The sequence below is a fragment of the Ranitomeya imitator genome, chromosome 5 (genome assembly GCF_032444005.1).
Source record: "Ranitomeya imitator isolate aRanImi1 chromosome 5, aRanImi1.pri, whole genome shotgun sequence".
Lineage (NCBI taxonomy): Eukaryota > Metazoa > Chordata > Amphibia > Anura > Dendrobatidae > Ranitomeya > Ranitomeya imitator.
The window spans coordinates 108858407-108882834 of record NC_091286.1 but is presented as its reverse complement, the minus strand read 5'-3'; the positions used below and the strand labels follow the sequence as shown (position 1 = coordinate 108882834).

The 24428-nt window shown below is 50.6% G+C and overlaps 57 non-coding genes across 57 annotated transcripts; all 57 read left to right on the top strand.

The window, feature by feature from the left end:
* The first annotated feature begins 182 nt into the window (after positions 1-182).
* Positions 183-298, top strand: LOC138639267 (U5 spliceosomal RNA). Its single transcript, XR_011312857.1, has one exon. It is a non-coding gene; the product is annotated as a U5 spliceosomal RNA (small nuclear RNA).
* A 310-nt stretch (positions 299-608) lies between these two features.
* Positions 609-724, top strand: LOC138639301 (U5 spliceosomal RNA). The gene has a single exon (XR_011312890.1). It is a non-coding gene; the product is annotated as a U5 spliceosomal RNA (small nuclear RNA).
* A 310-nt stretch (positions 725-1034) lies between these two features.
* On the top strand, positions 1035-1150 carry LOC138640085 (U5 spliceosomal RNA). The gene has a single exon (XR_011313605.1). It is a non-coding gene; the product is annotated as a U5 spliceosomal RNA (small nuclear RNA).
* A 310-nt stretch (positions 1151-1460) lies between these two features.
* LOC138640071 (U5 spliceosomal RNA) lies at positions 1461-1576 on the top strand. The gene has a single exon (XR_011313592.1). It is a non-coding gene; the product is annotated as a U5 spliceosomal RNA (small nuclear RNA).
* A 310-nt stretch (positions 1577-1886) lies between these two features.
* LOC138639662 (U5 spliceosomal RNA) lies at positions 1887-2002 on the top strand. Its single transcript, XR_011313235.1, has one exon. It is a non-coding gene; the product is annotated as a U5 spliceosomal RNA (small nuclear RNA).
* Positions 2003-2312: 310 nt separating this feature from the next.
* On the top strand, positions 2313-2428 carry LOC138639307 (U5 spliceosomal RNA). The gene has a single exon (XR_011312896.1). It is a non-coding gene; the product is annotated as a U5 spliceosomal RNA (small nuclear RNA).
* A 310-nt stretch (positions 2429-2738) lies between these two features.
* Positions 2739-2854, top strand: LOC138639335 (U5 spliceosomal RNA). Its single transcript, XR_011312922.1, has one exon. It is a non-coding gene; the product is annotated as a U5 spliceosomal RNA (small nuclear RNA).
* A 310-nt stretch (positions 2855-3164) lies between these two features.
* On the top strand, positions 3165-3280 carry LOC138639407 (U5 spliceosomal RNA). The gene has a single exon (XR_011312992.1). It is a non-coding gene; the product is annotated as a U5 spliceosomal RNA (small nuclear RNA).
* Positions 3281-3590: 310 nt separating this feature from the next.
* Positions 3591-3706, top strand: LOC138639192 (U5 spliceosomal RNA). The gene has a single exon (XR_011312787.1). It is a non-coding gene; the product is annotated as a U5 spliceosomal RNA (small nuclear RNA).
* A 310-nt stretch (positions 3707-4016) lies between these two features.
* On the top strand, positions 4017-4132 carry LOC138639993 (U5 spliceosomal RNA). Its single transcript, XR_011313515.1, has one exon. It is a non-coding gene; the product is annotated as a U5 spliceosomal RNA (small nuclear RNA).
* Positions 4133-4442: 310 nt separating this feature from the next.
* Positions 4443-4558, top strand: LOC138639992 (U5 spliceosomal RNA). The gene has a single exon (XR_011313514.1). It is a non-coding gene; the product is annotated as a U5 spliceosomal RNA (small nuclear RNA).
* Positions 4559-4868: 310 nt separating this feature from the next.
* On the top strand, positions 4869-4984 carry LOC138639406 (U5 spliceosomal RNA). The gene has a single exon (XR_011312991.1). It is a non-coding gene; the product is annotated as a U5 spliceosomal RNA (small nuclear RNA).
* A 310-nt stretch (positions 4985-5294) lies between these two features.
* Positions 5295-5410, top strand: LOC138639190 (U5 spliceosomal RNA). The gene has a single exon (XR_011312786.1). It is a non-coding gene; the product is annotated as a U5 spliceosomal RNA (small nuclear RNA).
* Positions 5411-5720: 310 nt separating this feature from the next.
* On the top strand, positions 5721-5836 carry LOC138639466 (U5 spliceosomal RNA). The gene has a single exon (XR_011313050.1). It is a non-coding gene; the product is annotated as a U5 spliceosomal RNA (small nuclear RNA).
* A 310-nt stretch (positions 5837-6146) lies between these two features.
* LOC138639991 (U5 spliceosomal RNA) lies at positions 6147-6262 on the top strand. The gene has a single exon (XR_011313513.1). It is a non-coding gene; the product is annotated as a U5 spliceosomal RNA (small nuclear RNA).
* A 310-nt stretch (positions 6263-6572) lies between these two features.
* On the top strand, positions 6573-6688 carry LOC138640112 (U5 spliceosomal RNA). Its single transcript, XR_011313630.1, has one exon. It is a non-coding gene; the product is annotated as a U5 spliceosomal RNA (small nuclear RNA).
* Positions 6689-6998: 310 nt separating this feature from the next.
* LOC138639477 (U5 spliceosomal RNA) lies at positions 6999-7114 on the top strand. The gene has a single exon (XR_011313060.1). It is a non-coding gene; the product is annotated as a U5 spliceosomal RNA (small nuclear RNA).
* A 310-nt stretch (positions 7115-7424) lies between these two features.
* LOC138639990 (U5 spliceosomal RNA) lies at positions 7425-7540 on the top strand. The gene has a single exon (XR_011313512.1). It is a non-coding gene; the product is annotated as a U5 spliceosomal RNA (small nuclear RNA).
* A 310-nt stretch (positions 7541-7850) lies between these two features.
* On the top strand, positions 7851-7966 carry LOC138638961 (U5 spliceosomal RNA). The gene has a single exon (XR_011312566.1). It is a non-coding gene; the product is annotated as a U5 spliceosomal RNA (small nuclear RNA).
* A 310-nt stretch (positions 7967-8276) lies between these two features.
* LOC138639309 (U5 spliceosomal RNA) lies at positions 8277-8392 on the top strand. Its single transcript, XR_011312897.1, has one exon. It is a non-coding gene; the product is annotated as a U5 spliceosomal RNA (small nuclear RNA).
* Positions 8393-8702: 310 nt separating this feature from the next.
* LOC138639302 (U5 spliceosomal RNA) lies at positions 8703-8818 on the top strand. Its single transcript, XR_011312891.1, has one exon. It is a non-coding gene; the product is annotated as a U5 spliceosomal RNA (small nuclear RNA).
* A 310-nt stretch (positions 8819-9128) lies between these two features.
* LOC138639528 (U5 spliceosomal RNA) lies at positions 9129-9244 on the top strand. Its single transcript, XR_011313108.1, has one exon. It is a non-coding gene; the product is annotated as a U5 spliceosomal RNA (small nuclear RNA).
* Positions 9245-9554: 310 nt separating this feature from the next.
* On the top strand, positions 9555-9670 carry LOC138639165 (U5 spliceosomal RNA). The gene has a single exon (XR_011312762.1). It is a non-coding gene; the product is annotated as a U5 spliceosomal RNA (small nuclear RNA).
* Positions 9671-9980: 310 nt separating this feature from the next.
* On the top strand, positions 9981-10096 carry LOC138640070 (U5 spliceosomal RNA). Its single transcript, XR_011313591.1, has one exon. It is a non-coding gene; the product is annotated as a U5 spliceosomal RNA (small nuclear RNA).
* Positions 10097-10406: 310 nt separating this feature from the next.
* On the top strand, positions 10407-10522 carry LOC138639989 (U5 spliceosomal RNA). The gene has a single exon (XR_011313511.1). It is a non-coding gene; the product is annotated as a U5 spliceosomal RNA (small nuclear RNA).
* Positions 10523-10832: 310 nt separating this feature from the next.
* Positions 10833-10948, top strand: LOC138639377 (U5 spliceosomal RNA). The gene has a single exon (XR_011312963.1). It is a non-coding gene; the product is annotated as a U5 spliceosomal RNA (small nuclear RNA).
* Positions 10949-11258: 310 nt separating this feature from the next.
* LOC138639300 (U5 spliceosomal RNA) lies at positions 11259-11374 on the top strand. Its single transcript, XR_011312889.1, has one exon. It is a non-coding gene; the product is annotated as a U5 spliceosomal RNA (small nuclear RNA).
* Positions 11375-11684: 310 nt separating this feature from the next.
* Positions 11685-11800, top strand: LOC138639578 (U5 spliceosomal RNA). The gene has a single exon (XR_011313155.1). It is a non-coding gene; the product is annotated as a U5 spliceosomal RNA (small nuclear RNA).
* A 310-nt stretch (positions 11801-12110) lies between these two features.
* LOC138639401 (U5 spliceosomal RNA) lies at positions 12111-12226 on the top strand. The gene has a single exon (XR_011312986.1). It is a non-coding gene; the product is annotated as a U5 spliceosomal RNA (small nuclear RNA).
* A 310-nt stretch (positions 12227-12536) lies between these two features.
* Positions 12537-12652, top strand: LOC138639164 (U5 spliceosomal RNA). The gene has a single exon (XR_011312761.1). It is a non-coding gene; the product is annotated as a U5 spliceosomal RNA (small nuclear RNA).
* A 310-nt stretch (positions 12653-12962) lies between these two features.
* On the top strand, positions 12963-13078 carry LOC138639577 (U5 spliceosomal RNA). The gene has a single exon (XR_011313154.1). It is a non-coding gene; the product is annotated as a U5 spliceosomal RNA (small nuclear RNA).
* A 310-nt stretch (positions 13079-13388) lies between these two features.
* Positions 13389-13504, top strand: LOC138639988 (U5 spliceosomal RNA). Its single transcript, XR_011313510.1, has one exon. It is a non-coding gene; the product is annotated as a U5 spliceosomal RNA (small nuclear RNA).
* Positions 13505-13814: 310 nt separating this feature from the next.
* On the top strand, positions 13815-13930 carry LOC138639163 (U5 spliceosomal RNA). The gene has a single exon (XR_011312760.1). It is a non-coding gene; the product is annotated as a U5 spliceosomal RNA (small nuclear RNA).
* Positions 13931-14240: 310 nt separating this feature from the next.
* On the top strand, positions 14241-14356 carry LOC138639162 (U5 spliceosomal RNA). The gene has a single exon (XR_011312759.1). It is a non-coding gene; the product is annotated as a U5 spliceosomal RNA (small nuclear RNA).
* Positions 14357-14666: 310 nt separating this feature from the next.
* Positions 14667-14782, top strand: LOC138639161 (U5 spliceosomal RNA). The gene has a single exon (XR_011312758.1). It is a non-coding gene; the product is annotated as a U5 spliceosomal RNA (small nuclear RNA).
* Positions 14783-15092: 310 nt separating this feature from the next.
* Positions 15093-15208, top strand: LOC138638960 (U5 spliceosomal RNA). The gene has a single exon (XR_011312565.1). It is a non-coding gene; the product is annotated as a U5 spliceosomal RNA (small nuclear RNA).
* A 310-nt stretch (positions 15209-15518) lies between these two features.
* LOC138639521 (U5 spliceosomal RNA) lies at positions 15519-15634 on the top strand. The gene has a single exon (XR_011313101.1). It is a non-coding gene; the product is annotated as a U5 spliceosomal RNA (small nuclear RNA).
* Positions 15635-15944: 310 nt separating this feature from the next.
* LOC138640069 (U5 spliceosomal RNA) lies at positions 15945-16060 on the top strand. The gene has a single exon (XR_011313590.1). It is a non-coding gene; the product is annotated as a U5 spliceosomal RNA (small nuclear RNA).
* Positions 16061-16370: 310 nt separating this feature from the next.
* On the top strand, positions 16371-16486 carry LOC138639573 (U5 spliceosomal RNA). The gene has a single exon (XR_011313151.1). It is a non-coding gene; the product is annotated as a U5 spliceosomal RNA (small nuclear RNA).
* Positions 16487-16796: 310 nt separating this feature from the next.
* LOC138640108 (U5 spliceosomal RNA) lies at positions 16797-16912 on the top strand. The gene has a single exon (XR_011313627.1). It is a non-coding gene; the product is annotated as a U5 spliceosomal RNA (small nuclear RNA).
* A 310-nt stretch (positions 16913-17222) lies between these two features.
* LOC138639160 (U5 spliceosomal RNA) lies at positions 17223-17338 on the top strand. Its single transcript, XR_011312757.1, has one exon. It is a non-coding gene; the product is annotated as a U5 spliceosomal RNA (small nuclear RNA).
* Positions 17339-17648: 310 nt separating this feature from the next.
* LOC138639216 (U5 spliceosomal RNA) lies at positions 17649-17764 on the top strand. Its single transcript, XR_011312809.1, has one exon. It is a non-coding gene; the product is annotated as a U5 spliceosomal RNA (small nuclear RNA).
* Positions 17765-18074: 310 nt separating this feature from the next.
* On the top strand, positions 18075-18190 carry LOC138639987 (U5 spliceosomal RNA). Its single transcript, XR_011313509.1, has one exon. It is a non-coding gene; the product is annotated as a U5 spliceosomal RNA (small nuclear RNA).
* A 310-nt stretch (positions 18191-18500) lies between these two features.
* Positions 18501-18616, top strand: LOC138639316 (U5 spliceosomal RNA). Its single transcript, XR_011312904.1, has one exon. It is a non-coding gene; the product is annotated as a U5 spliceosomal RNA (small nuclear RNA).
* Positions 18617-18926: 310 nt separating this feature from the next.
* LOC138638959 (U5 spliceosomal RNA) lies at positions 18927-19042 on the top strand. The gene has a single exon (XR_011312564.1). It is a non-coding gene; the product is annotated as a U5 spliceosomal RNA (small nuclear RNA).
* A 310-nt stretch (positions 19043-19352) lies between these two features.
* Positions 19353-19468, top strand: LOC138640117 (U5 spliceosomal RNA). The gene has a single exon (XR_011313635.1). It is a non-coding gene; the product is annotated as a U5 spliceosomal RNA (small nuclear RNA).
* Positions 19469-19778: 310 nt separating this feature from the next.
* LOC138639158 (U5 spliceosomal RNA) lies at positions 19779-19894 on the top strand. The gene has a single exon (XR_011312755.1). It is a non-coding gene; the product is annotated as a U5 spliceosomal RNA (small nuclear RNA).
* Positions 19895-20204: 310 nt separating this feature from the next.
* Positions 20205-20320, top strand: LOC138639986 (U5 spliceosomal RNA). Its single transcript, XR_011313508.1, has one exon. It is a non-coding gene; the product is annotated as a U5 spliceosomal RNA (small nuclear RNA).
* A 310-nt stretch (positions 20321-20630) lies between these two features.
* LOC138639365 (U5 spliceosomal RNA) lies at positions 20631-20746 on the top strand. Its single transcript, XR_011312951.1, has one exon. It is a non-coding gene; the product is annotated as a U5 spliceosomal RNA (small nuclear RNA).
* Positions 20747-21056: 310 nt separating this feature from the next.
* On the top strand, positions 21057-21172 carry LOC138639985 (U5 spliceosomal RNA). The gene has a single exon (XR_011313507.1). It is a non-coding gene; the product is annotated as a U5 spliceosomal RNA (small nuclear RNA).
* Positions 21173-21482: 310 nt separating this feature from the next.
* Positions 21483-21598, top strand: LOC138639540 (U5 spliceosomal RNA). Its single transcript, XR_011313119.1, has one exon. It is a non-coding gene; the product is annotated as a U5 spliceosomal RNA (small nuclear RNA).
* Positions 21599-21908: 310 nt separating this feature from the next.
* LOC138639984 (U5 spliceosomal RNA) lies at positions 21909-22024 on the top strand. The gene has a single exon (XR_011313506.1). It is a non-coding gene; the product is annotated as a U5 spliceosomal RNA (small nuclear RNA).
* A 310-nt stretch (positions 22025-22334) lies between these two features.
* On the top strand, positions 22335-22450 carry LOC138639157 (U5 spliceosomal RNA). Its single transcript, XR_011312754.1, has one exon. It is a non-coding gene; the product is annotated as a U5 spliceosomal RNA (small nuclear RNA).
* A 310-nt stretch (positions 22451-22760) lies between these two features.
* Positions 22761-22876, top strand: LOC138639621 (U5 spliceosomal RNA). Its single transcript, XR_011313196.1, has one exon. It is a non-coding gene; the product is annotated as a U5 spliceosomal RNA (small nuclear RNA).
* A 310-nt stretch (positions 22877-23186) lies between these two features.
* On the top strand, positions 23187-23302 carry LOC138639156 (U5 spliceosomal RNA). The gene has a single exon (XR_011312753.1). It is a non-coding gene; the product is annotated as a U5 spliceosomal RNA (small nuclear RNA).
* A 310-nt stretch (positions 23303-23612) lies between these two features.
* On the top strand, positions 23613-23728 carry LOC138640111 (U5 spliceosomal RNA). Its single transcript, XR_011313629.1, has one exon. It is a non-coding gene; the product is annotated as a U5 spliceosomal RNA (small nuclear RNA).
* Positions 23729-24038: 310 nt separating this feature from the next.
* On the top strand, positions 24039-24154 carry LOC138638958 (U5 spliceosomal RNA). Its single transcript, XR_011312563.1, has one exon. It is a non-coding gene; the product is annotated as a U5 spliceosomal RNA (small nuclear RNA).
* Positions 24155-24428: the final 274 nt, after the last annotated feature.

The window sequence follows — 24428 nt, the reverse complement described above, 5'->3', positions numbered from 1 at the left end:
CAACGGAACAGGTGATGCTCTGTCAGCAGCATAGAACTGAGAACGGAGCAGCCTGTGGAAGATGGGCTGTTGCCGTTTTTGTTTTTCCATCACCAAACCACGAACCCACTTCTAGGTGCTCTCCCCGGGCCAAGTGAGGGCTGCTGCCATGGTGGTAGGTCAGGAGGAGGCCTTTGCACAGTATACTCTGGCTTCTCTTCAGAACTTAAAAATCTTTCGCCTTTTACTAAAGATTTCCGTGGAGAGGAGCAAAACTGAGTTTTGTGGCAATTTTTGCATGCTCCAGCTTGCTGGGGCTTTCTTAATTGGGTTCAACAACAGAATAAAGGAATGGGTGGGTGGGGTTTCGGTGGGAGACTGAACAATGGGGTTCCTGGGAAAAGGCCCTCATTTGCATATTGTAGCCATAGATGGCCTTCTTCCGGGCAACGGAACAGGTGATGCTCTGTCAGCAGCATAGAACTGAGAACGGAGCATCCTATGGAAGATGGGCTGTTGCCGTTTTTGTTTTTCCATCACCAAACCACGAACCCACTTCTAGGTGCTCTCCCCGGGCCAAGTGAGGGCTGCTGCCATGGTGGTAGGTCAGGAGGAGGTCCTTACCCAGTATACTCTGGCTTCTCTTCAGAACGTAAAAATCTTTCGCCTTTTACTAAAGATTTCCGTGGAGAGGAGCAAAACTGAGTTTTGTGGCAATTTTTGCATGCTCCAGCTTGCTGTGGCTTCCTTAATTGGGTTCAACAATAGAATAAAGTAATGGGTGTTTGGGGTTTTGGTGGGAGACTGAACCCTGTGGTTGCGGGGAAGAGGCCCTCATTTGCATATTGTAGCCATGGATGGCCTTCTTCCGGGCAACGGAACAGGTGATGCTCTGTCAGCAGCATAGAACTGAGAACGGAGCAGCCTGTGGAAGATGGGCTGTTGCCGTTTTTGTTTTTCCATCACCAAACCACGAACCCACTTCTAGGTGCTCTCCCCGGGCCAAGTAAGGGCTGCTGCCATGGTGGTAGGTCAGGAGGAGGCCTTTGCACAGTATACTCTGGCTTCTCTTCAGAACGTAAAAATCTTTCGCCTTTTACTAAAGATTTCCGTGGAGAGGAGCAAAACTGAGTTTTGTGGCAATTTTTGCATGCTCCAGCGTGCTGGGGCTTCCTTAATTGGGTTCAACAACAGAATAAAGGAATGGGTAGGTGGGGTTTCGGTGGGAGACTGAACCCTGGGGTTGCTGGGAAGAGGCCCTCATTTGCATATTTTAGCTATGGATGGCCTTCTTCTGGGCAACGGAACAGGTGATGATCTGTCAGCAGCATAGAACTGAGAATGGAGCAGCCTGTGGAAGATGGGCTGTTGCCGTTTTTTTTTTTCCATCACCAAACCACGAACCCACTTCTAGGTGCTCTCCCCGGGCCAAGTGAGGGCTGCTGCCATGGTGGTAGGTCAGGAGGAGGCCCTTGCCCAGTATACTCCGGCTTCTCTTCAGAACGTAAAAATCTTTCGCCTTTTACTAAAGATTTCCGTGGAGAGGAGCAAAACTGAGTTTTGTGGCAATTTTTGCATGCTCCAGCTTGCTGGGGCTTCCTTAATTGGGTTCAACAATAGAATAAAGTAATGGGTGTTTGGGGTTTTGGTGGGAGAGTGAACCCTGGGGTTGCGGGGAAGAGGCCCTCATTTGCATATTGTAGCCATGGATGGCTTTCTTCTGGGCAACGGAACAGGTGATGCTCTGTCAGCAGCATAGAACTGAGAACGGAGCAGCCTGTGGAAGATGGGCTGTTGCCGTTTTTGTTTTTCCATCACCATACCACGAACCCACTTCTAGTTGCTCTCCCCGGGCCAAGTGAGGGCTGCTGCCATGGTGGTAGGTCAGGAGGAGGCCTTTGCACAGTATACTCTGGCTTCACTTCAGAACGTAAAAATCTTTCGCCTTTTACTAAAGATTTCCGTGGACAGGAGCAAAACTGAGTTTTGTGGCAATTTTTGCATGCTCCAGCTTGCTGGGACTTCCTTAATTGGGTTCAACAACAGAATAAAGGAATGGGTGGGTGGGGTTTCGGTGGGAGACTGAACCCTGGGGTTGCTGGGAAAAGGCCCTCATTTGCATATTGTAGCCATGGATGGCCTTCTTCCGGGCAACGGAACAGGTGATGTTCTGTCAGCAGCATAGAACTGAGAACGGAGCAGCCTGTGGAAGATGGGCTGTTGCCGTTTTTGTTTTTCCATCACCAAACCACGAACCCACTTCTAGGTGCTCTCCCCGGGCCAAGTGAGGGCTGCTGCCATGGTGGTAGGTCAGGAGGAGGCCCTTGCCCAATATACTATGGCTTCTCTTCAGAACGTAAAAATCTTTCGCCTTTTACTAAAGATTTCCGTGGAGAGGAGCAAAACTGAGTTTTGTGGCAATTTTTGCATGCTCCAACTTGCTGGGGCTTCCTTAATTGGGTTCAACAACAGAATAAAGTAATGGGTGGGTGGGGTTTCGGTGGGAGACTGAACCCTGGGGTTGCTGGGAAGAGGCCCTCATTTGCATATTGTAGCCATGGATGGCCTTCTTCCGGGCAACGGAACAGGTGATGCTCTGTCAGCAGCATAGAAGTGAGAATGGAGCAGCCTGTGGAAGATGGGCTGTTGCTGTTTTTGTTTTTCCATCACCAAACCACGAACCCACTTCTAGGTGCTCTCCCCGGGCCAAGTGAGGGCTGCTGCCATGGTGGTAGGTCAGGAGGAGGCCCTTGCCCAGTATACTCTGGCTTCTCTTCAGAACGTAAAAATCTTTCGCCTTTTACTAAAGATTTCAGTGGAGAGGAGCAAAACTGAGTTTTGTGGCAATTTTTGCATGCTCCAGCTTGCTGGGGCTTCCTTAATTGGGTTCAACAACAGAATAAAGGAGTGGGTGGGTGGGGTTTCGGTGGGAGACTGAACCCTGGGGTTGCTGGGAAAAGGCCCTCATTTGCATATTGTAGCCATGGATGGCCTTCTTCCGGGCAACGGAACAGGTGATGTTCTGTCAGCAGCATAGAACTGAGAACGGAGCAGCCTGTGGAAGATTGGCTGTTGCCGTTTTTGTTTTTCCATCAACAAACCACGAACCCACTTCTAGGTGCTCTCCCCGGGCCAAGTGAGGGCTGCTGCCATGGTGGTAGGTCAGGAGGAGGCCCTTGCCCAATATACTATGGCTTCTCTTCAGAACGTAAAAATCTTTCGCCTTTTACTAAAGATTTCCGTGGAGAGGAGCAAAACTGAGTTTTGTGGCAATTTTTGCATGCTCCAGCTTGCTGGGGCTTCCTTAATTGGGTTCAACAATAGAATAAAGTAATGGGTGTTTGGGGTTTCGGTGGGAGACTGAACCCTGGGGTTGCGGGGAAGAGGCCCTCATTTGCATATTGTAGCCATGGATGGCCTTCTTCCGGGCAACGGAACAGGTGATGCTCTGTCAGCAGCATAGAACTGAGAACGGAGCAGCCTGTGGAAGATGGGCTGTTGCCGTTTTTGTTTTTCCATCACCATACCACGAACCCACTTCTAGTTGCTCTCCCTGGGCCAAGTGAGGGCTGCTGCCATGGTGGTAGGTCAGGAGGAGGCCTTTGCACAGTATACTCTGGCTTCACTTCAGAACGTAAAAATCTTTCGCCTTTTACTAAAGATTTCCGTGGAGAGGAGCAAAACTGAGTTTTGTGGCAATTTTTGCATGCTCCAGCTTGCTGGGGCTTCCTTAATTGGGTTCAACAACAGAATAAAGGAATGGGTGGGTGGGGTTTCGGTGGGAGACTGAACCCTGGGGTTCCTGGGAAAAGGCCCTCATTTGCATATTGTAGCCATGGATGGCCTTCTTCCGGGCAACGGAACAGGTGATGCTCTGTCAGCAGCATAGAACTGAGAACGGAGCATCCTGTGGAAGATGGGCTGTTGCCGTTTTTGTTTTTCCATCACCAAACCACGAACCCACTTCTAGGTGCTCTCCCCGGGCCAAGTGAGGGCTGCTGCCATGGTGGTAGGTCAGGAGGAGGCCTTTGCCCAGCATACTCTGGCTTCTCTTCAGAACGTAAAAATCTTTCGCCTTTTACTAAAGATTTCCGTGGAGAGGAGCAAAACTGAGTTTTGTGGCAATTTTTGCATGCTCCAGCTTGCTGGGGCTTCCTTAATTGGGTTCAACAACAGAATAAAGTGATGGGTGGGTGGGGTTTCGGTGGGAGACTGAACCCTGGGGTTGCTGGGAAGAGGCCCTCATTTGCATATTGTAGCCATAGATGGCCTTCTTCCGGGCAACGGAACAGGTGATGCTCTGTCAGCAGCATAGAACTGAGAACGGAGCATCCTGTGGAAGATGGGCTGTTGCCGTTTTTGTTTTTCCATCACCAAACCACGAACCCACTTCTAGGTGCTCTCCCCGGGCCAAGTGAGGGCTGCTGCCATGGTGGTAGGTCAGGAGGAGGCCCTTGCCCAGTATACTCTGGCTTCTCTTCAGAACGTAAAAATCTTTCGCCTTTTACTAAAGATTTCCGTGGAGAGGAGCAAAACTGAGTTTTGTGGCAATTTTTGCATGCTCCAGCTTGCTGGGGCTTCCTTAATTGGGTTCAACAACAGAATAAAGGAGTGGGTGGGTGGGGTTTCGGTGGGAGACTGAACCCTGGGGTTGCTGGGAAAAGGCCCTCATTTGCATATTGTAGCCATGGATGGCCTTCTTCCGGGCAACGGAACAGGTGATGTTCTGTCAGCAGCATAGAACTGAGAACGGAGCAGCCTGTGGAAGATGGGCTGTTGCCGTTTTTGTTTTTCCATCAACAAACCACGAACCCACTTCTAGGTGCTCTTCCCGGGCCAAGTGAGGGCTGCTGCCATGGTGGTAGGTCAGGAGGAGGCCCTTGCCCAATATACTATGGCTTCTCTTCAGAACGTAAAAATCTTTCGCCTTTTACTAAAGATTTCCGTGGAGAGGAGCAAAACTGAGTTTTGTGGCAATTTTTGCATGCTCCAGCTTGCTGGGGCTTCCTTAATTGGGTTCAACAACAGAATAAAGTAATGGGTGGGTGGGGTTTCGGTGGGAGACTGAACCCTGGGGTTGCTGGGAAGAGGCCCTCATTTGCATATTGTAGCCATAGATGGCCTTCTTCCGGGCAACGGAACAGGTGATGCTCTGTCAGCAGCATAGAACTGAGAACGGAGCAGCCTGTGGAAGATGGGCTGTTGCCGTTTTTGTTTTTCCATCACCATACCACGAACCCACTTCTAGTTGCTCTCCCTGGGCCAAGTGAGGGCTGCTGCCATGGTGGTAGGTCAGGAGGAGGCCTTTGCACAGTATACTCTGGCTTCACTTCAGAACGTAAAAATCTTTCGCCTTTTACTAAAGATTTCCGTGGAGAGGAGCAAAACTGAGTTTTGTGGCAATTTTTGCATGCTCCAGCTTGCTGGGGCTTCCTTAATTGGGTTCAACAACAGAATAAAGTAATGGGTGGGTGGGGTTTCGGTGGGAGACTGAACCCTGGGGTTGCTGGGAAGAGGCCCTCATTTGCATATTGTAGCCATAGATGGCCTTCTTCCGGGCAACGGAACAGGTGATGCTCTGTCAGCAGCATAGAACTGAGAACGGAGCATCCTGTGGAAGATGGGCTGTTGCCGTTTTTGTTTTTCCATCACCAAACCACGAACCCACTTCTAGGTGCTCTCCCCGGGCCAAGTGAGGGCTGCTGCCATGGTGGTAGGTCAGGAGGAGGCCCTTGCCCAGTATATTCTGGCTTCTCTTCAGAACGTAAAAATCTTTCGCCTTTTACTAAAGATTTCCGTGGAGAGGAGCAAAACTGAGTTTTGTGGCAATTTTTGCATTCTCCAGCTTGCTGGGGCTTTCTTAATTGGGTTCAACAACAGAATAAAGTAATGGGTGGGTGGGGTTTCGGTGGGAGACTGAACCCTGGGGTTCCTGGGAAAAGGCCCTCATTTGCATATTGTAGCCATGGATGGCCTTCTTCCGGGCAACGGAACAGGTGATGCTCTGTCAGCAGCATAGAACTGAGAACGGAGCATCCTGTGGAAGATGGGCTGTTGCCGTTTTTGTTTTTCCATCACCAAACCACGAACCCACTTCTAGGTGCTCTCCCCGGGCCAAGTGAGGGCTGCTGCCATGGTGGTAGGTCAGGAGGAGGCCTTTGCCCAGCATACTCTGGCTTCTCTTCAGAACGTAAAAATCTTTCGCCTTTTACTAAAGATTTCCGTGGAGAGGAGCAAAACTGAGTTTTGTGGCAATTTTTGCATGCTCCAGCTTGCTGGGGCTTCCTTAATTGGGTTCAACAACAGAATAAAGTAATGGGTGGGTGGGGTTTCGGTGGGAGACTGAACCCTGGGGTTGCTGGGAAGAGGCCCTCATTTGCATATTGTAGCCATGGATGGCCTTCTTCCGGGCAACGGAACAGGTGATGCTCTGTCAGCAGCATAGAACTGAGAACGGAGCAGCCTGTGGAAGATGGGCTGTTGCCGTTTTTGTTTTTCCATCACCAAACCACGAACCCACTTCTAGGTGCTGTCCCCGGGCCAAGTGAGGGCTGCTGCCATGGTGGTAGGTCAGGAGGAGGCCCTTGCCCAGTATATTCTGGCTTCTCTTCAGAACGTAAAAATCTTTCGCCTTTTACTAAAGATTTCCGTGGAGAGGAGCAAAACTGAGTTTTGTGGCAATTTTTGCATGCTCCAGCTTGATGGGGCTTTCTTAATTGGGTTCAACAACAGAATAAAGGAATGGGTGGGTGGGGTTTCGGTGGGAGACTGAACCCTGGGGTTGCTGGGAAGAGGCCCTCATTTGCATATTGTAGCCATGGATGGCCTTCTTCCGGGTAACGGAACAGGTGATGCTCTGTCAGCAGCATAGAACTGAGAACGGAGCAGCCTGTGGAAGATGGGCTGTTGCCGTTTTTGTTTTTCCATCACCAAACCACGAACCCACTTCTAGGTGCTCTCCCCGGGCCAAGTGAGGGCTGCTGCCATGGTGGTAGGTCAGGAGGAGGCCTTTGCACAGTATACTCTGGCTTCTCTTCAGAATGTAAAAATCTTTCGCCTTTTACTAAAGATTTCCGTGGAGAGGAGCAAAACTGAGTTTTGTGGCAATTTTTGCGTGCTCCGGCTTGCTGGGGCTTTCTTAATTGGGTTCAACAACAGAATAAAGGAATGGGTAGGTGGGGTTTCGGTGGGAGACTGAACCTTGGGGTTCCTGGGAAAAGGCCCTCATTTGCATATTGTAGCCATAGATGGCCTTCTTCCGGGCAACGGAACAGGTGATGCTCTGTCAGCAGCATAGAACTGAGAACGGAGCATCCTGTGGAAGATGGGCTGTTGCCGTTTTTGTTTTTCCATCACCAAACCACGAACCCACTTCTAGGTGCTCTCCCCGGGCCAAGTGAGGGCTGCTGCCATGGTGGTAGGTCAGGAGGAGGCCTTTGCCCAGTATACTCTGGCTTCTCTTCAGAACGTAAAAATCTTTCGCCTTTTACTAAAGATTTCCGTGGAGAGGAGCAAAACTGAGTTTTGTGGCAATTTTTGCATGCTCCAGCTTGCTGGGGCTTCCTTAATTGGGTTCAACAACAGAATAAAGGAATGGGTGGGTGGGGTTTCGGTGAGAGACTGAACCCTGGGGTTGCTGGGAAGAGGCCCTCATTTGCATATTGTAGCCATGGATGGCCTTCTTCCGGGCAACGGAACAGGTGATGCTCTGTCAGCAGCATAGAACTGAGAACGGAGCAGCCTGTGGAAGATGGGCTGTTGTCGTTTTTGTTTTTCCATCACCAAACCACGAACCCACTTCTAGGTGCTCTCCCCGGGCCAAGTGAGGGCTGCTGCCATGGTGGTAGGTCAGGAGGAGGCCTTTGCACAGTATACTCTGGCTTCTCTTCAGAATGTAAAAATCTTTCGCCTTTTACTAAAGATTTCCGTGGAGAGGAGCAAAACTGAGTTTTGTGGCAATTTTTGCATGCTCCAGCTTGCTGGGGCTTTCTTAATTGGGTTCAACAACAGAATAAAGGAATGGGTGGGTGGGGTTTCGGTGGGAGACTGAACCCTGGGGTTCCTGGGAAAAGGCCCTCATTTGCATATTGTAGCCATAGATGGCCTTCTTCCGGGCAACGGAACAGGTGATGCTCTGTCAGCAGCATAGAACTGAGAACGGAGCATCCTATGGAAGATGGGCTGTTGCCGTTTTTTTTTTTCCATCACCAAACCACGAACCCACTTCTAGGTGCTCTCCCCGGGCCAAGTGAGGGCTGCTGCCATGGTGGTAGGTCAGGAGGAGGCCCTTGCCCAGTATACTTTGGCTTCTCTTCAGAATGTAAAAATCTTTCGCCTTTTACTAAAGATTTCCGTGGAGAGGAGCAAAACTGAGTTTTGTGGCAATTTTTGCATGCTCCAGCTTGCTGGGGCTTTCTTAATTGGGTTCAACAACAGAATAAAGGAATGGGTGGGTGGGGTTTCGGTGGGAGACTGAACCCTGGGGTTCCTGGGAAAAGGCCCTCATTTGCATATTGTAGCCATGGATGGCCTTCTTCCGGGCAACGGAACAGGTGATGCTCTGTCAGCAGCATAGAACTGAGAACGGAGCATCCTGTGGAAGATGGGCTGTTGCCGTTTTTGTTTTTCCATCACCAAACCACGAACCCACTTCTAGGTGCTCTCCCCGGGCCAAGTGAGGGCTGCTGCCATGGTGGTAGGTCAGGAGGAGGCCCTTGCCCAGTATGCTCTGGCTTCTCTTCAGAACGTAAAAATTTTTCGCCTTTTACTAAAGATTTCCGTGGAGAGGAGCAAAACTGAGTTTTGTGGCAATTTTTGCATGCTCCAGCTTGCTGGGGCTTCGTTAATTGGGTTCAACAACAGAATAAAGTAATGGGTGGGTGGGGTTTCGGTGGGAGACTGAACCCTGGGGTTGCGGGGAAGAAGTCCTCATTTGCATATTGTAGCCATGGATGGCCTTCTTTCGGGCAATGGAACAGGTGATGCTCTGTCAGCAGCATAGAACTGAGAACGAAGCAGCCTGTGGAAGATGGGCTGTTGCCGTTTTTGTTTTTCCATCACCAAACCACGAACCCACTTCTAGTTGCTCTCCCCGGGCCAAGTGAGGGCTGCTGCCATGGTGGTAGGTCAGGAGGAGGCCCTTGCTCTGTATACTCAGGCTTTTCATCAGAACGTAAAAATCTTTCGCCTTTTACTAAAGATTTCCGTGGAGAGGAGCAAAACTGAGTTTTGTGGCAATTTTTGCATGCTCCAGCTTGCTGGGGCTTCGTTAATTGGGTTCAACAACAGAATAAAGTAATGGGTGGGTGGGGTTTCGGTGGGAGACTGAACCCTGGGGTTGCGGGGAAGAGGCCCTCATTTGCATATTGTAGCCATGGATGGCCTTCTTCCGGGCAACGGAACAGGTGATGCTCTGTCAGCAGCATCGAACTGAGAACGGAGCAGCCTGTGGAAGATGGGCTGTTGCCGTTTTTGTTTTTCCATCACCAAACCACGAACCCACTTCTAGGTGCTGTCCCCGGGCCAAGTGAGGGCTGCTGCCATGGTGGTAGGTCAGGAGGAGGCCCTTGCCCAGTATATTCTGGCTTCTCTTCAGAACGTAAAAATCTTTCGCCTTTTACTAAAGATTTCCGTGGAGAGGAGCAAAACTGAGTTTTGTGGCAATTTTTGCATGCTCCAGCTTGCTGGGGCTTTCTTAATTGGGTTCAACAACAGAATAAAGGAATGGGTGGGTGGGGTTTCGGTGGGAGACTGAACCCTGGGGTTCCTGGGAAAAGGCCCTCATTTGCATATTGTAGCCATGGATGTCCTTCTTCCGGGCAACGGAACAGGTGATGCTCTGTCAGCAGCATAGAACTGAGAACGGAGCATCCTGTGGAAGATGGGCTGTTGCCGTTTTTGTTTTTCCATCACCAAACCACGAACCCACTTCTAGGTGCTCTCCCCGGGTCAAGTGAGGGCTGCTGCCATGGTGGTAGGTCAGGAGGAGGCCTTTGCCCAGTATACTCCGGCTTCTCTTCAGAACGTAAAAATCTTTCGCCTTTTACTAAAGATTTCCGTGGAGAGGAGCAAAACTGAGTTTTGTGGCAATTTTTGCATGCTCCAGCTTGCTGGGGCTTCCTTAATTGGGTTCAACAACAGAATAAAGTAATGGGTGGGTGGGGTTTCGGTGGGAGACTGAACCCTGGGGTTGCTGGGAAGAGGCCCTCATTTGCATATTGTAGCCATGGATGGCCTTCTTCCGGGTAACGGAACAGGTGATGCTCTGTCAGCAGCATAGAACTGAGAACGGAGCAGCCTGTGGAAGATGGGCTGTTGCCGTTTTTGTTTTTCCATCACCAAACCACGAACCCACTTCTAGGTGCTCTCCCCGGGCCAAGTGAGGGCTGCTGCCATGGTGGTAGGTCAGGAGGAGGCCTTTGCCCAGTATACTCTGGCTTCTCTTCAGAACGTAAAAATCTTTCGCCTTTTACTAAAGATTTCCGTGGAGAGGAGCAAAACTGAGTTTTGTGGCAATTTTTGCATGCTCCAGCTTGCTGGGGCTTCCTTAATTGGGTTCAACAACAGAATAAAGTAATGGGTGGGTGGGGTTTCGGTGGGAGACTGAACCCTGGGGTTGCTGGGAAGAGGCCCTCATTTGCATATTGTAGCAATGGATGGCCTTCTTCCGGGCAACGGAACAGGTGATGCTCTGTCAGCAGCATAGAACTGAGAACGGAGCAGCCTGTGGAAGATGGGCTGTTGCCGTTTTTGTTTTTCCATCACCAAACCACGAACCCACTTCTAGGTGCTCTCCCCGGGCCAAGTGAGGGCTGCTGCCATGGTGGTAGGTCAGGAGGAGGCCTTTGCACAGTATACTCTGGCTTTTCTTCAGAATGTAAAAATCTTTCGCCTTTTACTAAAGATTTCCGTGGAGAGGAGCAAAACTGAGTTTTGTGGCAATTTTTGCATGCTCCAGCTTGCTGGGGCTTTCTTAATTGGGTTCAACAACAGAATAAAGGAATGGGTGGGTGGGGTTTCGGTGGGAGACTGAACCCTGGGGTTCCTGGGAAAAGGCCCTCATTTGCATATTGTAGCCATGGATGGCCTTCTTCCGGGCAACGGAGCAGGTGATGCTCTGTCAGCAGCATAGGACTGAGAACGGAGCATCCTGTGGAAGATGGGCTGTTGCCGTTTTTGTTTTTCCATCACCAAACCACGAACCCACTTCTAGGTGCTCTCCCCGGGCCAAGTGAGGGCTGCTGCCATGGTGGTAGGTCAGGAGGAGGCCCTTGCCCAGTATACTCTGGCTTCTCTTCAGAACGTAAAAATCTTTCGCCTTTTACTAAAGATTTCCGTGGAGAGGAGCAAAACTGAGTTTTGTGGCAATTTTTGCATGCTCCAGCTTGCTGTGGCTTCGTTAATTGGGTTCAACAACAGAATAAAGTAATGGGTGGGTGGGGTTTCGGTGGGAGACTGAACCCTGGGGTTGCGGGGAAGAGGCCCTCATTTGCATATTGTAGCCATGGATGGCCTTCTTTCGGGCAATGGAACAGGTGATGCTCTGTCAGCAGCATAGAACTGAGAACGAAGCAGCCTGTGGAAGATGGGCTGTTGCCGTTTTTGTTTTTCCATCACCAAACCACGAACCCACTTCTAGGTGCTGTCCCCGGGCCAAGTGAGGGCTGCTGCCATGGTGGTAGGTCAGGAGGAGGCCCTTGCCCAGTATATTCTGGCTTCTCTTCAGAACGTAAAATTCTTTCGCCTTTTACTAAAGATTTCCGTGGAGAGGAGCAAAACTGAGTTTTGTGGCAATTTTTGCATGCTCCAGCTTGCTGGGGCTTTCTTAATTGGGTTCAACAACAGAATAAAGGAATGGGTGGGTGGGGTTTCGGTGGGAGACTGAACCCTGGGGTTCCTGGGAAAAGGCCCTCATTTGCATATTGTAGCCATGGATGGCCTTCTTCCGGGCAACGGAACAGGTGATGCTCTGTCAGCAGCATAGAACTGAGAACGGAGCATCCTGTGGAAGATGGGCTGTTGCCGTTTTTGTTTTTCCATCACCAAACCATGAACCCACTTCTAGGTGCTCTCCCCGGGCCAAGTGAGGGCTGCTGCCATGGTGGTAGGTCAGGAGGAGGCCTTTGCCCAGTATACTCTGGCTTCTCTTCAGAACGTAAAAATCTTTCGCCTTTTACTAAAGATTCCCGTGGAGAGGAGCAAAACTGAGTTTTGTGGCAATTTTTGCATGCTCCAGCTTGCTGGGGCTTCCTTAATTGGGTTCAACAACAGAATAAAGTAATGGGTGGGTGGGGTTTTGGTGGGAGACTGAACCCTGGGGTCGCTGGGAAGAGGCCCTCATTTGCATATTGTAGCCATGGATGGCCTTCTTCCGGGCAACGGAACAGGTGATGCTCTGTCAGCAGCATAGAACTGAGAACGGAGCAGCCTGTGGAAGATGGGCTGTTGCCGTTTTTGTTTTTCCATCACCAAACCACGAACCCACTTCTAGGTGCTGTCCTCGGGCCAAGTGAGGGCTGCTGCCATGGTGGTAGGTCAGGAGGAGGCCCTTGCCCAGTATATTCTGGCTTCTCTTCAGAACGTAAAAATCTTTCGCCTTTTACTAAAGATTTCCGTGGAGAGGAGCAAAACTGAGTTTTGTGGCAATTTTTGCATGCTCCAGCTTGCTGGGGCTTCCTTAATTGGGTTCAACAACAGAATAAAGTAATGGGTGGGTGGGGTTTTGGTGGGAGACTGAACCCTGGGGTCGCTGGGAAGAGGCCCTCATTTGCATATTGTAGCCATGGATGGCCTTCTTCCGGGCAACGGAACAGGTGATGCTCTGTCAGCAGCATAGAACTGAGAACGGAGCAGCCTGTGGAAGATGGGCTGTTGCCGTTTTTGTTTTTCCATCACCAAACCACGAACCCACTTCTAGGTGCTGTCCCCGGGCCAAGTGAGGGCTGCTGCCATGGTGGTAGGTCAGGAGGAGGCCCTTGCCCAGTATATTCTGGCTTCTCTTCAGAACGTAAAATTCTTTCGCCTTTTACTAAAGATTTCCGTGGAGAGGAGCAAAACTGAGTTTTGTGGCAATTTTTGCATGCTCCAGCTTGCTGGGGCTTTCTTAATTGGGTTCAACAACAGAATAAAGGAATGGGTGGGTGGGGTTTCGGTGGGAGACTGAACCCTGGGGTTCCTGGGAAAAGGCCCTCATTTGCATATTGTAGCCATGGATGGCCTTCTTCCGGGCAACGGAACAGGTGATGCTCTGTCAGCAGCATAGAACTGAGAACGGAGCATCCTGTGGAAGATGGGCTGTTGCCGTTTTTGTTTTTCCATCACCAAACCATGAACCCACTTCTAGGTGCTCTCCCCGGGCCAAGTGAGGGCTGCTGCCATGGTGGTAGGTCAGGAGGAGGCCTTTGCCCAGTATACTCTGGCTTCTCTTCAGAACGTAAAAATCTTTCGCCTTTTACTAAAGATTTCCGTGGAGAGGAGCAAAACTGAGTTTTGTGGCAATTTTTGCATGCTCCAGCTTGCTGGGGCTTCCTTAATTGGGTTCAACAACAGAATAAAGTAATGGGTGGGTGGGGTTTTGGTGGGAGACTGAACCCTGGGGTCGCTGGGAAGAGGCCCTCATTTGCATATTGTAGCCATGGATGGCCTTCTTCCGGGCAACGGAACAGGTGATGCTCTGTCAGCAGCATAGAACTGAGAACGGAGCAGCCTGTGGAAGATGGGCTGTTGCCGTTTTTGTTTTTCCATCACCAAACCACGAACCCACTTCTAGGTGCTGTCCCCGGGCCAAGTGAGGGCTGCTGCCATGGTGGTAGGTCAGGAGGAGGCCCTTGCCCAGTATATTCTGGCTTCTCTTCAGAACGTAAAAATCTTTCGCCTTTTACTAAAGATTTCCGTGGAGAGGAGCAAAACTGAGTTTTGTGGCAATTTTTGCATGCTCCAGCTTGCTGGGGCTTCCTTAATTGGGTTCAACAACAGAATAAAGTAATGGGTGGGTGGGGTTTTGGTGGGAGACTGAACCCTGGGGTCGCTGGGAAGAGGCCCTCATTTGCATATTGTAGCCATGGATGGCCTTCTTCCGGGCAACGGAACAGGTGATGCTCTGTCAGCAGCATAGAACTGAGAACGGAGCAGCCTGTGGAAGATGGGCTGTTGCCGTTTTTGTTTTTCCATCACCAAACCACGAACCCACTTCTAGGTGCTGTCCCCGGGCCAAGTGAGGGCTGCTGCCATGGTGGTAGGTCAGGAGGAGGCTCTTGCCCAGTATATTCTGGCTTCTCTTCAGAACGTAAAAATCTTTCGCCTTTTACTAAAGATTTCCGTGGAGAGGAGCAAAACTGAGTTTTGTGGCAATTTTTGCATGCTCCAGCTTGCTGGGGCTTCCTTAATTGGGTTCAACAACAGAATAAAGTAATGGGTGGGTGGGGTTTTGGTGGGAGACTGAACCCTGGGGTCGCTGGGAAGAGGCCCTCATTTGCATATTGTAGCCATGGATGGCCTTCTTCCGGGCAACGGAACAGGTGATGCTCTGTCAGCAGCATAGAACTGAGAACGGAGCAGCCTGTGGAAGATGGGCTGTTGCCGTTTTTGTTTTTCCATCACCAAACCACGAACCCACTTCTAGGTGCTGTCCCCGGGCCAAGTGAGGGCTGCTGCCATGGTGGTAGGTCAGGAGGAGGCCCTTGCCCAGTATATTCTGGCTTCTCTTCAGAACGTAAAAATCTTTCGCCTTTTACTAAAGATTTCCGTGGAGAGGAGCAAAACTGAGTTTTGTGGCAATTTTTGCATGCTCCAGCTTGCTGGGGCTTTCTTAATTGGGTTCAACAACAGAATAAAGGAATGGGTGGGTGGGGTTTCGGTGGGAGACTGAACCCTGGGGTTCCTGGGAAAAGGCCCTCATTTGCATATTGTAGCCATGGATGGCCTTCTTCCGGGCAACGGAACAGGTGATGCTCTGTCAGCAGCATAGAACTGAGAACGGAGCATCCTGTGGAAGATGGGCTGTTGCCGTTTTTGTTTTTCCATCACCAAACCACGAACCCACTTCTAGGTGCTCTCCCCGGGCCAAGTGAGGGCTGCTGCCATGGTGGTAGGTCAGGAGGAGGCCTTTGCCCAGTATACTCTGGCTTCTCTTCAGAATGTAAAAATCTTTCGCCTTTTACTAAAGATTTCCGTGGAGAGGAGCAAAACTGAGTTTTGTGGCAATTTTTGCATGCTCCAGCTTGCTGGGGCTTCCTTAATTGGGTTCAACAACAGAATAAAGTAATGGGTGGGTGGGGTTTCGGTGGGAGACTGAACCCTGGGGTTGCTGGGAAGAGGCCCTCATTTGCATATTGTAGCCATGGATGGCCTTCTTCCGGGCAACGGAACAGGTGATGCTCTGTCAGCAGCATAGAACTGAGAACGGAGCAGCCTGTGGAAGATGGGCTGTTGCCGTTTTTGTTTTTCCATCACCAAACCACGAACCCACTTCTAGGTGCTGTCCCCGGGCCAAGTGAGGGCTGCTGCCATGGTGGTAGGTCAGGAGGAGGCCCTTGCCCAGTATATTCTGGCTTCTCTTCAGAACGTAAAAATCTTTCGCCTTTTACTAAAGATTTCCGTGGAGAGGAGCAAAACTGAGCTTTGTGGCAATTTTTGCATGCTCCAGCTTGCTGGGGCTTTCTTAATTGGGTTCAACAACAGAATAAAGGAATGGGTGGGTGGGGTTTCGGTGGGAGACTGAACCCTGGGGTTCCTGGGAAAAGGCCCTCATTTGCATATTGTAGCCATGGATGGCCTTCTTCCGGGCAACGGAACAGGTGATGCTCTGTCAGCAGCATAGAACTGAGAACGGAGCATCCTGTGGAAGATGGGCTGTTGCCGTTTTTGTTTTTCCATCACCAAACCACGAACCCACTTCTAGGTGCTCTCCCCGGGCCAAGTGAGGGCTGCTGCCATGGTGGTAGGTCAGGAGGAGGCCTTTGCCCAGTATACTCCGGCTTCTCTTCAGAACGTAAAAATCTTTCGCCTTTTACTAAAGATTTCCGTGGAGAGGAGCAAAACTGAGTTTTGTGGCAATTTTTGCATGCTCCAGCTTGCTGGGGCTTCCTTAATTGGGTTCAACAACAGAATAAAGTAATGGGTGGGTGGGGTTTCGGTGGGAGACTGAACCCTGGGGTTGCTGGGAAGAGGCCCTCATTTGCATATTGTAGCCATGGATGGCCTTCTTCCGGGCAACGGAACAGGTGATGCTCTGTCAGCAGCATAGAACTGAGAACGGAGCAGCCTGTGGAAGATGGGCTGTTGCCGTTTTTGTTTTTCCATCACCAAACCACGAACCCACTTCTAGGTGCTCTCCCCGGGCCAAGTGAGGGCTGCTGCCATGGTGGTAGGTCAGGAGGAGGCCTTTGCACAGTATACTCTGGCTTCTCTTCAGAATGTAAAAATCTTTCGCCTTTTATTAAAGATTTCCGTGGAGAGGAGCAAAACTGAGTTTTGTGGCAATTTTTGCATGCTCCAGCTTGCTGGGGCTTTCTTAATTGGGTTCAACAACAGAATAAAGGAATGGGTGGGTGGGGTTTCGGTGGGAGACTGAACCCTGGGGTTCCTGGGAAAAGGCCCTCATTTGCATATTGTAGCCATAGATGGCCTTCTTCCGGGCAACGGAACAGGTGATGCTCTGTCAGCAGCATAGAACTGAGAACGGAGCATCCTATGGAAGATGGGCTGTTGCCGTTTTTTTTTTTCCATCACCAAACCACGAACCCACTTCTAGGTGCTCTCCCCGGGCCAAGTGAGGGCTGCTGCCATGGTGGTAGGTCAGGAGGAGGTCTTTGCCCAGTATACTCTGGCTTCTTTTCAGAACGTAAAAATCTTTCGCCTTTTACTAAAGATTTCCGTGGAGAGGAGCAAAACTGAGTTTTGTGGCAATTTTTGCATGCTCCAGCTTGCTGGGGCTTCCTTAATTGGGTTCAACAACAGAATAAAGTAATGGGTGGGTGGGGTTTCGGTGGGAGACTGAACCCTGGGGTTGCTGGGAAGAGGCCCTCATTTGCATATTGTAGCCATGGATGGCCTTCTTCCGGGCAACGGAACAGGTGATGCTCTGTCAGCAGCATAGAACTGAGAACGGAGCATCCTGTGGAAGATGGGCTGTTGCCGTTTTTGTTTTTCCATCACCAAACCACGAACCCACTTCTAGGTGCTCTCCCCGGGCCAAGTGAGGGCTGCTGCCATGGTGGTAGGTCAGGAGGAGGCCCTTGCCCAGTATATTCTGGCTTCTCTTCAGAACGTAAAAATCTTTCGCCTTTTACTAAAGATTTCCGTGGAGAGGAGCAAAACTGAGTTTTGTGGCAATTTTTGCATGCTCCAGCTTGCTGGGGCTTTCTTAATTGGGTTCAACAACAGAATAAAGGAATGGGTGGGTGGGGTTTCGGTGGGAGACTGAACCCTGGGGTTCCTGGGAAAAGGCCCTCATTTGCATATTGTAGCCATGGATGGCCTTCTTCCGGGCAACGGAACAGGTGATGCTCTGTCAGCAGCATAGAACTGAGAACGGAGCATCCTGTGGAAGATGGGCTGTTGCCGTTTTTGTTTTTCCATCACCAAACCACGAACCCACTTCTAGGTGCTCTCCCCGGGTCAAGTGAGGGCTGCTGCCATGGTGGTAGGTCAGGAGGAGGCCTTTGCCCAGTATACTCTGGCTTCTCTTCAGAACGTAAAAATCTTTCGCCTTTTACTAAAGATTTCCGTGGAGAGGAGCAAAACTGAGTTTTGTGGCAATTTTTGCATTCTCCAGCTTGCTGGGGCTTCCTTAATTGGGTTCAACAACAGAATAAAGTAATGGGTGGGTGGGGTTTCGGTGGGAGACTGAACCCTGGGGTTCCTGGGAAAAGGCCCTCATTTGCATATTGTAGCCATGGATGGCCTTCTTCCGGGCAACGGAACAGGTGATGCTCTGTCAGCAGCATAGAACTGAGAACGGAGCATCCTGTGGAAGATGGGCTGTTGCCGTTTTTGTTTTTCCATCACCAAACCACGAACCCACTTCTAGGTGCTCTCCCCGGGCCAAGTGAGGGCTGCTGCCATGGTGGTAGGTCAGGAGGAAGCCTTTGCCCAGCATACTCTGGCTTCTCTTCAGAACGTAAAAATCTTTCGCCTTTTACTAAAGATTTCCGTGGAGAGGAGCAAAACTGAGTTTTGTGGCAATTTTTGCATGCTCCAGCTTGCTGGGGCTTCCTTAATTGGGTTCAACAACAGAATAAAGTAATGGGTGGGTGGGGTTTCGGTGGGAGACTGAACCCTGGGGTTGCTGGGAAGAGGCCCTCATTTGCATATTGTAGCCATGGATGGCCTTCTTCCGGGCAACGGAACAGGTGATGCTCTGTCAGCAGCATAGAACTGAGAACGGAGCAGCCTGTGGAAGATGGGCTGTTGCCGTTTTTGTTTTTCCATCACCAAACCACGAACCCACTTCTAGGTGCTCTCCCCGGGCCAAGTGAGGGCTGCTGCCATGGTGGTAGGTCAGGAGGAGGCCTTTGCACAGTATACTCTGGCTTCTTTTCAGAATGTAAAAATCTTTCGCCTTTTACTAAAGATTTCCGTGGAGAGGAGCAAAACTGAGTTTTGTGGCAATTTTTGCATGCTCCAGCTTGCTGGGGCTTTCTTAATTGGGTTCAACAACAGAATAAAGGAATGGGTGGGTGGGGTTTCGGTGGGAGACTGAACCCTGGGGTTCCTGGGAAAAGGCCCTCATTTGCATATTGTAGCCATGGATGGCCTTCTTCCGGGCAACGGAACAGGTGATGCTCTGTCAGCAGCATAGAACTGAGAACGGAGCATCCTGTGGAAGATGGGCTGTTGCCGTTTTTGTTTTTCCATCACCAAACCACGAACCCACTTCTAGGTGCTCTCCCCGGGCCAAGTGAGGGCTGCTGCCATGGTGGTAGGTCAGGAGGAGGCCTTTGCACAGTATACTCTGGCTTCTCTTCAGAATGTAAAAATCTTTCGCCTTTTACTAAAGATTTCCGTGGAGAGGAGCAAAACTGAGTTTTGTGGCAATTTTTGCATGCTCCAGCTTGCTGGGGCTTTCTTAATTGGGTTCAACAACAGAATAAAGGAATGGGTGGGTGGGGTTTCGGTGGGAGACTGAACCCTGGGGTTCCTGGGAAAAGGCCCTCATTTGCATATTGTAGCCATGGATGGCCTTCTTCCGGGCAACGGAACAGGTGATGCTCTGTCAGCAGCATAGAACTGAGAACGGAGCATCCTGTGGAAGATGGGCTGTTGCCGTTTTTGTTTTTCCATCACCAAACCACGAACCCACTTCTAGGTGCTCTCCCCGGGCCAAGTGAGGGCTGCTGCCATGGTGGTAGGTCAGGAGGAGGCCCTTGCCCAGTATGCTCTGGCTTCTCTTCAGAACGTAAAAATCTTTCGCCTTTTACTAAAGATTTCCGTGGAGAGGAGCAAAACTGAGTTTTGTGGCAATTTTTGCATGCTCCAGCTTGCTGGGGCTTCGTTAATTGGGTTCAACAACAGAATAAAGTAATGGGTGGGTGGGGTTTCGGTGGGAGACTGAACCCTGGGGTTGCGGGGAAGAGGTCCTCATTTGCATATTGTAGCCATGGATGGCCTTCTTTCGGGCAATGGAACAGGTGATGCTCTGTCAGCAGCATAGAACTGAGAACGAAGCAGCCTGTGGAAGATGGGCTGTTGCCGTTTTTGTTTTTCCATCACCAAACCACGAACCCACTTCTAGTTGCTCTCCCCGGGCCAAGTGAGGGCTGCTGCCATGGTGGTAGGTCAGGAGGAGGCCCTTGCCCAGTATATTCTGGCTTCTCTTCAGAACGTAAAAATCTTTCGCCTTTTACTAAAGATTTCCGTGGAGAGGAGCAAAACTGAGTTTTGTGGCAATTTTTGCATGCTCCAGCTTGCTGGGGCTTCCTTAATTGGGTTCAACAACAGAATAAAGTAATGGGTGGGTGGGGTTTCGGTGGGAGACTGAACCCTGGGGTTGCTGGGAAGAGGCCCTCATTTGCATATTGTAGCCATGGATGGCCTTCTTCCGGGTAACGGAACAGGTGATGCTCTGTCAGCAGCATAGAACTGAGAACGGAGCAGCCTGTGGAAGATGGGCTGTTGCCGTTTTTGTTTTTCCATCACCAAACCACGAACCCACTTCTAGGTGCTCTCCCCGGGCCAAGTGAGGGCTGCTGCCATGGTGGTAGGTCAGGAGGAGGCCTTTGCCCAGTATACTCTGGCTTCTCTTCAGAACGTAAAAATCTTTCGCCTTTTACTAAAGATTTCCGTGGAGAGGAGCAAAACTGAGTTTTGTGGCAATTTTTGCATGCTCCAGCTTGCTGGGGCTTCCTTAATTGGGTTCAACAACAGAATAAAGTAATGGGTGGGTGGGGTTTCGGTGGGAGACTGAACCCTGGGGTTGCTGGGAAGAGGCCCTCATTTGCATATTGTAGCCGTGGATGGCCTTCTTCCGGGCAACGGAACAGGTGATGCTCTGTCAGCAGCATAGAACTGAGAACGGAGCAGCCTGTGGAAGATGGGCTGTTGCCGTTTTTGTTTTTCCATCACCAAACCACGAACCCACTTCTAGGTGCTCTCCCCGGGCCAAGTGAGGGCTGCTGCCATGGTGGTAGGTCAGGAGGAGGCCTTTGCACAGTATACTCTGCCTTCTCTTCAGAATGTAAAAATCTTTCGCCTTTTACTAAAGATTTCCGTGGAGAGGAGCAAAACTGAGTTTTGTGGCAATTTTTGCATGCTCCAGCTTGCTGGGGCTTTCTTAATTGGGTTCAACAACAGAATAAAGGAATGGGTGGGTGGGGTTTCGGTGGGAGACTGAACCCTGGGGTTCCTGGGAAAAGGCCCTCATTTGCATATTGTAGCCATGGATGGCCTTCTTCCGGGCAACGGAACAGGTGATGCTCTGTCAGCAGCATAGAACTGAGAACGGAGCATCCTGTGGAAGATGGGCTGTTGCCGTTTTTGTTTTTCCATCACCAAACCACGAACCCACTTCTAGGTGCTCTCCCCGGGCCAAGTGAGGGCTGCTGCCATGGTGGTAGGTCAGGAGGAGGCCCTTGCCCAGTATACTCTGGCTTCTCTTCAGAACGTAAAAATCTTTCGCCTTTTACTAAAGATTTCCGTGGAGAGGAGCAAAACTGAGTTTTGTGGCAATTTTTGCATGCTCCAGCTTGCTGGGGCTTCATTAATTGGGTTCAACAACAGAATAAAGTAATGGGTGGGTGGGGTTTCGGTGGGAGACTGAACCCTGGGGTTGCGGGGAAGAGGCCCTCATTTGCATGTTGTAGCCATGGATGGCCTTCTTTCGGGCAATGGAACAGGTGATGCTCTGTCAGCAGCATAGAACTGAGAACGAAGCAGCCTGTGGAAGATGGGCTGTTGCCGTTTTTGTGTTTCCATCACCAAACCACGAACCCACTTCTAGGTGCTGTCCCCGGGCCAAGTGAGGGCTGCTGCCATGGTGGTAGGTCAGGAGGAGGCCCTTGCCCAGTATATTCTGGCTTCTCTTCAGAACGTAAAAATCTTTCGCCTTTTACTAAAGATTTCCGTGGAGAGGAGCAAAACTGAGTTTTGTGGCAATTTTTGCATGCTCCAGCTTGCTGTGGCTTTCTTAATTGGGTTCAACAACAGAATAAAGGAATGGGTGGGTGGGGTTTCGGTGGGAGACTGAACCCTGGGGTTCCTGGGAAAAGGCCCTCATTTGCATATTGTAGCCATGGATGGCCTTCTTCCGGGCAACGGAACAGGTGATGCTCTGTCAGCAGCATAGAACTGAGAACGGAGCATCCTGTGGAAGATGGGCTGTTGCCGTTTTTGTTTTTCCATCACCAAACCATGAACCCACTTCTAGGTGCTCTCCCCGGGCCAAGTGAGGGCTGCTGCCATGGTGGTAGGTCAGGAGGAGGCCTTTGCCCAGTATACTCTGGCTTCTCTTCAGAACGTAAAAATCTTTCGCCTTTTACTAAAGATTTCCGTGGAGAGGAGCAAAACTGAGTTTTGTGGCAATTTTTGCATGCTCCAGCTTGCTGGGGCTTCCTTAATTGGGTTCAACAACAGAATAAAGTAATGGGTGGGTGGGGTTTTGGTGGGAGACTGAACCCTGGGGTCGCTGGGAAGAGGCCCTCATTTGCATATTGTAGCCATGGATGGCCTTCTTCCGGGCAACGGAACAGGTGATGCTCTGTCAGCAGCATAGAACTGAGAACGGAGCAGCCTGTGGAAGATGGGCTGTTGCCGTTTTTGTTTTTCCATCACCAAACCACGAACCCACTTCTAGGTGCTGTCCCCGGGCCAAGTGAGGGCTGCTGCCATGGTGGTAGGTCAGGAGGAGGCCCTTGCCCAGTATATTCTGGCTTCTCTTCAGAACGTAAAAATCTTTCGCCTTTTACTAAAGATTTCCGTGGAGAGGAGCAAAACTGAGTTTTGTGGCAATTTTTGCATGCTCCAGCTTGCTGGGGCTTTCTTAATTGGGTTCAACAACAGAATAAAGGAATGGGTGGGTGGGGTTTCGGTGGGAGACTGAACCCTGGGGTTCCTGGGAAAAGGCCCTCATTTGCATATTGTAGCCATGGATGGCCTTCTTCCGGGCAACGGAACAGGTGATGCTCTGTCAGCAGCATAGAACTGAGAACGGAGCATCCTGTGGAAGATGGGCTGTTGCCGTTTTTGTTTTTCCATCACCAAACCACGAACCCACTTCTAGGTGCTCTCCCCGGGCCAAGTGAGGGCTGCTGCCATGGTGGTAGGTCAGGAGGAGGCCTTTGCCCAGTATAGTCTGGCTTCTCTTCAGAATGTAAAAATCTTTCGCCTTTTACTAAAGATTTCCGTGGAGAGGAGCAAAACTGAGTTTTGTGGCAATTTTTGCATGCTCCAGCTTGCTGGGGCTTCCTTAATTGGGTTCAACAACAGAATAAAGTAATGGGTGGGTGGGGTTTCGGTGGGAGACTGAACCCTGGGGTTGCTGGGAAGAGGCCCTCATTTGCATATTGTAGCCATGGATGGCCTTCTTCCGGGCAACGGAACAGGTGATGCTCTGTCAGCAGCATAGAACTGAGAACGGAGCAGCCTGTGGAAGATGGGCTGTTGCCGTTTTTGTTTTTCCATCACCAAACCACGAACCCACTTCTAGGTGCTGTCCCCGGGCCAAGTGAGGGCTGCTGCCATGGTGGTAGGTCAGGAGGAGGCCCTTGCCCAGTATATTCTGGCTTCTCTTCAGAACGTAAAAATCTTTCGCCTTTTACTAAAGATTTCCGTGGAGAGGAGCAAAACTGAGTTTTGTGGCAATTTTTGCATGCTCCAGCTTGCTGGGGCTTTCTTAATTGGGTTCAACAACAGAATAAAGGAATGGGTGGGTGGGGTTTCGGTGGGAGACTGAACCCTGGGGTTCCTGGGAAAAGGCCCTCATTTGCATATTGTAGCCATGGATGGCCTTCTTCCGGGCAACGGAACAGGTGATGCTCTGTCAGCAGCATAGAACTGAGAACGGAGCATCCTGTGGAAGATGGGCTGTTGCCGTTTTTGTTTTTCCATCACCAAACCACGAACCCACTTCTAGGTGCTCTCCCCGGGCCAAGTGAGGGCTGCTGCCATGGTGGTAGGTCAGGAGGAGGCCTTTGCCCAGTATACTCTGGCTTCTCTTCAGAACGTAAAAATCTTTCGCCTTTTACTAAAGATTTCCGTGGAGAGGAGCAAAACTGAGTTTTGTGGCAATTTTTGCGTGCTCCAGCTTGCTGGGGCTTCCTTAATTGGGTTCAACAACAGAATAAAGTAATGGGTGGGTGGGGTTTCGGTGGGAGACTGAACCCTGGGGTTGCTGGGAAGAGGCCCTCATTTGCATATTGTAGCCATGGATGGCCTTCTTCCGGGCAACGGAACAGGTGATGCTCTGTCAGCAGCATAGAACTGAGAACGGAGCAGCCTGTGGAAGATGGGCTGTTGCCGTTTTTGTTTTTCCATCACCAAACCACGAACCCACTTCTAGGTGCTCTCCCCGGGCCAAGTGAGGGCTGCTGCCATGGTGGTAGGTCAGGAGGAGGCCTTTGCACAGTATACTCTGGCTTCTCTTCAGAATGTAAAAATCTTTCGCCTTTTACTAAAGATTTCCGTGGAGAGGAGCAAAACTGAGTTTTGTGGCAATTTTTGCATGCTCCAGCTTGCTGGGGCTTTCTTAATTGGGTTCAACAACAGAATAAAGGAATGGGTGGGTGGGGTTTCGGTGGGAGACTGAACCCTGGGGTTCCTGGGAAAAGGCCCTCATTTGCATATTGTAGCCATAGATGGCCTTCTTCCGGGCAACGGAACAGGTGATGCTCTGTCAGCAGCATAGAACTGAGAACGGAGCATCCTATGGAAGATGGGCTGTTGCCGTTTTTTTTTTTCCATCACCAAACCACGAACCCACTTCTAGGTGCTCTCCCCGGGCCAAGTGAGGGCTGCTG